Genomic DNA, 7792 nt, shown 5'->3' on the forward strand with positions numbered 1-7792 from the left:
GTCTTACCTCAACTCAGGGATAATTTCCAACTAACTTTTACCAAAGATTTGCTTTGGCAGATTTGGAGAGAACTTCACCAGGAGCCTCATGGTGACTTCAAATTCTTCGATCCAGAGTAAATTTGGCTCGAAATCGAAGAGAGAGAGAGAGAGAAAACCAAAGGGAGGAGAAAGAGGAGTGAAGCTTGCTTAATAATGAATTTTAAATCCGGATTAAATATTTATAGAGCAGAGGATTCGTCGACGAGCCACGTCATTCGTCGACGAGTCTTTCAATAATTTTGTCAACGAAATTTAGTCGGCTCAAAAATCCCCCTCGGTATTTCCTCATCGACGAATCCTGTCTTCTTCAACGAATTTTCTTAAGCCCTCGTCGACGAATCCCCTGTATTCATCGACGAGTCCTCTGGGTATTTCATTTTCTCTTTATTATTTAAATTTCATATTTATTCGGGTCGTTACAAATATTCTTGTGTTATAAATTTTCATAAAATTGTTTTATTTCATTGGATCTTGTCCTCATGATTGAACCTTTATGATTTTGTTTAGTTTTCTTTAGTGTCAAATTATGCTTTTGGTTCACACTTATAGTTGCAATTTTACATCTTGTTATCACTTTATGAGTGAATCTAGTACTTGGTTTCATGCGTTTGCTTTGAGGAGGGAAGGAGTGACACATGTCCATAGCCATGCATGACAACTTGGATCCCTTCTTCCATCCCTTACAATTCTTCACTATTTCATCACTACCCTCACATCTCTACTCCACGGAGAAAATATTAGGTAAATCCAGTGTATACATGAAATCTAATATTATTTCATTTTGTCATTTATACAAAATAGTGCTTAATTTAATAAAATATATACACATAATGAAATCATGCTAGATCTGGTGTATGCGCCTATTTCTTTGCTTTAAGACTATCATTCGTCGCAAGCATATCTTATCGTGATAAACATAGAAAATTGCAACGTATGGTATAACATCATGATAAGAGTTACTTAACATCAAAATTTCAATAAAAAATTGATTTGTTTATATAACACAAAAGATTACAACATGTTTATATCAAAACTTATCCAATTAATTAGTGATCATTGGATCTATTCAAAAGAATAATCAACAATTTTTTTATTAGTACAATGTTTAGTAATGTAAAAAATAAAAATAAAAAAAAGAGAAAAAAAAAAAAGGAGAATTGTCTTGATAAAATGTAGAATATTATTTGGGATTTGTTGCATGTCCGAGTGGTGATCTAGCAAGACGGAGGCTTCTCTCTTGCGATAGTATTTTAGCAAACCTATAAAAACATAAAGTTTCATATTAACATCAGAATATGAGATAACATTATATATATATAAAAACAAACACATGCACACGCACGCGCGCACACACACACACACAAATGCTAGCTTTCCCTGTTTAGTTAAAAATTCAATATCTCCATTCACTTGGCACAATTTCCACATTTGAGAACCCCACATAGTATTAGCATTATGAGAAATTATTAAGTCATGTAGTAGAAATTGCATAAATTGTTGGTCACTTCATGTGTACACATGCCTTTTGTTTACATATGAGACACACGTTCTGCAGGTCCTACTTTTAATATTGTGTTTATCAGAAGTGTGATGTTATGATTCACATAACAGATGACACAAATTAAACAAGTGGCACATAAACACATGGAGTGGTGGACGTTTCCTATAATCTTCAAATTTGGAATGATATTAAAGCCGAAATTAACCTTTTAATTTAAACTTTCCTATAGACATTTAAAATCATTCAAAATTCAAAAGTGATGTAATTAAGCCTCCTAACTTAATAAGTTATCATGAACTTATCCCTTGATTTGCGATTCCTTTTTTGCCCCCAACTGCAAACCCCTTTTCTCATTTAAGCTCTCTTCCAAATCGGACTGAAACACAAGACTCAATTAGTTTCTAAATAGTTTGATAAGCCTAGCAATGTCAATATGAGCATGTGTGTGTCTTAAGATAGTATTCAACATTTTGTATCTATCCTATGCAGTGTCCTGGGACGGATCCCACATGCATATGTGAGTTTACATACATATCCAATAATTATTGTGTCTAGTTGATATAGTAGCCAAGATACATACATATCCAATAATTATTACTTGATTTACAAGTAGTAATTAACCCACAAGTATATATGTTCTCATATAAATCACAAGGACAAACTTGCCAAAAGTCCATTTTTTGTTTGCACCTACCAAGACAAACACATGTGGGGCTCGATTCTATCTATAACTAAGACATGATGAGGATATTCCAAGAAAAATTCTTACCCTATGTTTGGAGAGATTATATATTTGGAATTGTATTAAATTTGGATAAAATGTGATATAAAAGTATACTAAAATTTGTCTAAATCGATCTAAATCTAAATATGAGATCCGAAAACCATGCTTCCAAACACAATATTAATTATTTTTTCTTATTTTATACCTCCTAAGTGCATTCTCATTAGTCTCTTGATGACCGGGAGCAGTCTCAAAGATGCCCGTATCCAAATTCACCCTGGAAACTGATTTCTTTAGCAATCCCTCACCAACTTTCACAAGCTCTTCCATATTCTCTTTCGTGGCTACATCAACCGAAGACAACACCCTGCTTAACGTGTCATCCTGCATTATATTATTTTCCAACACGCATCTAGACAATGTCAAATACGCTGTTTGTTTAGCAAGAAAATTCAAACGAAGAAGAAAATTATTTTACTTTCGTTGCATGTACGTGCATATATAATATCTACCTGTATTCGAAGGTAATTTTTTTCGGATTGAAGGGCTTGGAAAACAGTGGAAATGTGGACGTCGACCATGTCGGCACTGTTGGGTTTTACCGATCAATCAATTGATGAATAAGATGAGTAAACAAGCACACACACAAAATTGACACAGGAGTTACGTGGTTCGGCCAAATTCCGGCCTACGTCCACGGGAGCGAGGGATTATTATTTGCTGGGAAAAATAAACAGAGAGGAGGAGGAGGATTCCCTCAGCACTCACTCAACTCTCTCTTATCTCTTACTGCACTGCACTCTGCACACTCTGCACTCTGATTTACAACACCACACACACATGTATATATACACACAAGCGGGAGCAAAAAATTCAACAATGGGCGGCCGGAAATGTCAACATTTCCGGCAAAGCAGGTGGAGCCGGAAATGTTGACGGAGCAGGGCAGCCGGCGCCGTAGATATTGAAGGAGAGCAGCAGCCTTCTGTTGACTGGGTATGGATCCATCAATTCTCCCCCTCCATACCCATAGGAGGAGAATAATATGTTAATCTTCAATTGACATCCATCCCAGCTATATCCCTACATAGCTGGAGCTTCTCATAGGTTACTCCCTTTGTTAACATATCTGCCGGATTTTCTTTAGTATGAATTTTGACTAACTTCAACAGTTGTTGTTCCATCACTTCGCGTATCCAGTGATAGCGAATGTCAATGTGTTTTGTTCGGGAATGGTACATTGAATTCTTGCTCAAGTCCAGTGCACTCTGACTATCACAATGTACCTTGTATTCTTCCTGTTTGACACCTAACTCTTGAAGAAAACCTCTTTAACCACAACATCTCCTTCCCAGCTTCCGCTGCGGCAATATATTCTGCTTCTGTTGTGGATAGGGCAACACACTTTTGCAATTTTGACTGCCATGATACAGCTCCCCCTGCAAAGGTGAACAAAAAACCTGATGTGGACTTTCTTCCATCAAGATCACCAGCCATGTCTGCATCAGTGTAACCCTCCAAGATTGGTTCAGCTTCCCCGAAACATAAGCACAATCCCGATGTACCTTTCAAGTACTTGAGAACCCATTTCACAGCTTCCCAATGGTCTTTCCCTGGATTGGAAAGAAACCTGCTCACAACACCTACAGCGTGGGCAATGTCTGGTCTCGTACATACCATTGCGTACATCAAGCTTCCAACTGCTGATGAGTATGGGACTATTGACATTTCTTCCCTTGATGAGTGAGACAACTTCTTGCTTAGCTTGAAATGATTAGCCAGTGGAGTATTTACTGGCTTGGCACTTTCCATGTTGAACTTTTTAATTACCCGTTCAATATACTTCTCCTGTGATAACCATAGCTTTCTGGCTTTCCTGTCGCGACTGATCCTGATGCCTAGGATCTGCTGAGCTGGGCCTAAGTCCTTCATTTCAAAAGATTTAGACAACTCCATCTTTAGCTTGTTGATCTTTCTTGTATCCTGACCAATGATCAACATATCATCAACATAGAGTAGTAGGATGACAAGATTACCATCAGGAAATATCTGAACATATGCACACTGATCTGCTGCAGTCCTCTTGTATCCGTGACTCACCATGAAAGAATCAAATTTTCTATACCACTGTCTCGGTGCTTGCTTAAGACCGTAGAGACTTTTCTTCAACCTGCAGACTTGATGTTCTTTCCCTGGAACTTCAAATCCTTCTGGTTGCTCCATGTAGATGTCTTCTTCCAAGTCACCATGTAAGAAGGCTGTCTTCACATCCATTTGTTCAAGCTCTAGATTCATCTTGGCTACTAATCCGAGTATGACTCGAATTGTTGTCATTTTCACTACTGGCGAAAATATCTCGTCAAAGTCAACACCTTTCTTCTGTTCGAAACCTTTGACGACCAATCTGGCTTTATGCGTCACAATTTTTCCACTGCCATCTTTCTTAAGCTTGAACACCCATTTGTTCCTTAGTGCTCTCTTCCCTTTGGGAAGTCTTACCAGCTCATACGTTTGATTCTTATGTAAAGAATTCACCTCTGCTTTCATAGCTTCTATCCATTTGGCTTTGTCGGTATGAGATTGGACCTCTTGGAAACTTTCTGGCTCCCCCTCATCAGTGAGTAAAAGATATTCTGATTCTGGATATCTTCTCGACGGAATCAGAATACGACCTCTTTCAGATCTTCTGGGCTCAGCTTCTTCTGGAGGAGGATATACCTCATCATCTGACTGCTGTGATGATTCTGCAATTTCTGGTGAAGGGGGTTGTTGCTCCCCCTGCTCAACACCTTCTACATCTGTTTCCAAAGGATCATCCTGCAATTCTCCATGGTTTGTGGGAGAATATGATAGTGTAGGATCTGTTACAATGACAGGAGCACCGTAACTAGGCTGGTTAGACTTTGTTTGTGGTTCAAAGTCCTCAAACACCTGGTTTTCATGGAAAACCACATCTCTCGATTTGATGACCTGCTTCCTCTCTGGATCCCATAATCTGTAGCCGAATTCACCATCTCCATAGCCAATAAAGATACATGGAATGGACTTCGCGTCGAGCTTTTGCCTCTGCTCATTAGATATATATGCAAAAGCTTTGCACCCAAACACTCTTAGATGAGTGTAAGAAACTTTTCTTCTGGTCCATTCTTTCTCTGGAATTCCAAAGTTAAGTGGTGCTGACGGTGATCTGTTAATAAGGTAACATGCGGCACGAACAGCTTCCCCCCAGAATGGCTTAGGTAATTTAGCCATACTGAGCATGCTTCTAACTCTTCCATAATGGTCCGATTCATTCTCTCAGCTACACCATTATGTTGTGGGGTACGTGGGACCGTCTTTTCATGCCTAATACCACGTTCAGTACAGTATGCTTTGAACTCGTTGGAAGTATATTCGCCTCCATTGTCTGTCCGGAGGCACTTCAATTTCTTCCCTGTTTGCCTCTCCACCATAGCATGAAATTCCTTGAAATATTTAAAAACCTGGTCCTTTGTTTTCAGAAAATATACCCACACTTTCTTTGAAGCGTCGTCAATAAAGGTAACAAAATACCTATTGCCGCCGATTGATTCTACTTCAATGGGTCCGCATACATCAGAATGTACCAAACTCAATGGCTTTGACCTTCTCTTCATAGAGGAACTAAATGAAACTCTATGCTGTTTCCCAAATAAGCAGTGATCACATGGGTTTAAGGCAATACCTTTTGTGATTTTTATAAATGCCTTCTTCGCCAGTGTAAGGAGTCCTTTTTCTCCTACGTGTCCGAGTCTCTTGTGCCATAGGTTTGGTGATGCTTCATCTTCCACTGCATTGATGGCATCAGTACAAATCTTCACCTGCGTTTTGTACAATGTGCAGCAAATGCGTCCTCGTGCTATTGTCAAATTACCTTTTGATAATTTCCAAGTACCTTTCCCGAAGTAGCTTTCATAGCCCTGTTATCAAGGGCTGCCCCAGAAATAAGGTTTAGCCGAAGGTCTGGGACATGTCGCACATCCTTTAATGTTATGGTGCAACCAATATTGGTTACAATCTGCACATCTCCGATTCCCACGATCTGAGAAGAACTAGTGTTCCCCATCTTTACTGTACCAAAATCTCCAGATTTATACATCGTGAAGAATTCTTTGTGAGGAGTGGCATGGTAGGAGGCTGCTGTGTCTACCACCCATTCAGTGTCGTGGTTCCCAATATGACAGCATGCATCTTCATCAATAGAGAAAACTGATATATCTTGAGTTAAGGTGACCGAGTTCTCACCTTCCTCCTTCTTTTGTTGCTGGTGGCTTTGACCATGATCCCGTCGAAATTTTCGACAATCTTTCTTCATATGGCCTTCAATGCCACAATAGTAGCACGAGATTTTCCCTCTCTGCCAACTTTTACCATCATTGAATCTGCTGCGATCCTGGGATCTTCCTCTAGATTTGCTTCTGCCTCTACCTCTACCTCGACTTCTGGTACTGGTACTTTCTTGAGGTCGGCCTCTGGTTTCAGTAACAAAGGCCTGTGACTGTTCTGCACCTGTTTCTTTTTCTCCTGGCTTCTTCGTTGAATAAAGCATCTTTTACCATCGCCATGGTAAGTTTGCCGTCAGGAGCTGAATTGCTGAGAGTGATGACCAATGTCTCCCAGCTATCTGGTAAGGAGCTAAGAAGCAACAATGCTTCTGCTTCATCGCCAAGATCCATCTTTACTGATGAAAGCTGATTTACTAGATTTTGGAACTCACTAGTATGTTCAGCTATAGAGGTCCCGCCTTTTAACTTCAGATTAACAAGCCGTCTCATTAACATGGCTTTGTTGCGGGGCAGTCTTGGCCTGGTACATGTTTTCCAGCTTCTCCCAAAGGCTATAAGCATCAGTCTCTTGTGCGACATGATGATATACCTTGTGGTCAATCCATTGTCTGATTTGACCAATGGTTTTTCTATTCATTCTTCTCCAATCGTCATCTTTGATGGAATCTGGTTTCATACCTTTATAATCCAAAGGATCTGCCAGATCCTTACAATTAAGGAGATCCTCCATCCGAGACCTCCACAGAGTGTAATTGGGGGCTGTGAAGCTTGATCATAGTACCCGAGTCTCTGATTCCTTCATTGATTTTAAGCACTAACTGCTTGTACAGAAAAAATTGGGGTAGATCCCAAAAAACCGAATTACGGGTTGCGTCCTGAACGGTCAAAAACCCTGGAATTGACTTAAGTTGTTTCGAAACGGAACCCTGAAAATGGCCTGGAAAGGCCTGGTCAAACTTTGGTCAAATTTTTTTGGTCAACGGGTGCTGACGTGCGTTTGACCGGTGCTGACTGGGCGATTGACGCGGTCGCTGACGTGGACCGCTTACGCGCGTTGGGAGAGGGTTGGGCGGGTCGGATCTCGAGTCACTGCTCCGGGTCGCGGTCGTGGATCCCGGTCGCGGTTCACTGTGCCGGTTCGGTCGGGCACGCGGGTCGGGATCTCGCCAATCGGGCGAGGAAGACCGTGCAGGCTCGGTCGCCGTCCCGAAGTCTTCCGCC

General features: G+C 40.5%; 1 long non-coding RNA gene across 1 annotated transcript; it reads right to left on the bottom strand.

The window, feature by feature from the left end:
- Nucleotides 1–1014: 1014 nt before the first annotated feature.
- LOC131162835 (uncharacterized) lies at nt 1015–2822 on the bottom strand. Its single transcript, XR_009138866.1, has 3 exons — nt 2780–2822; nt 2473–2651; nt 1015–1301 (listed from the first exon to the last, which is right to left on the bottom strand). It is a non-coding gene; the product is annotated as an uncharacterized LOC131162835 (long non-coding RNA).
- Between the last annotated feature and the right edge of the window lie 4970 nt (nt 2823–7792).

This window comes from Malania oleifera, chromosome 8, assembly GCF_029873635.1.
Source record: "Malania oleifera isolate guangnan ecotype guangnan chromosome 8, ASM2987363v1, whole genome shotgun sequence".
NCBI lineage: Eukaryota > Viridiplantae > Streptophyta > Magnoliopsida > Santalales > Ximeniaceae > Malania > Malania oleifera.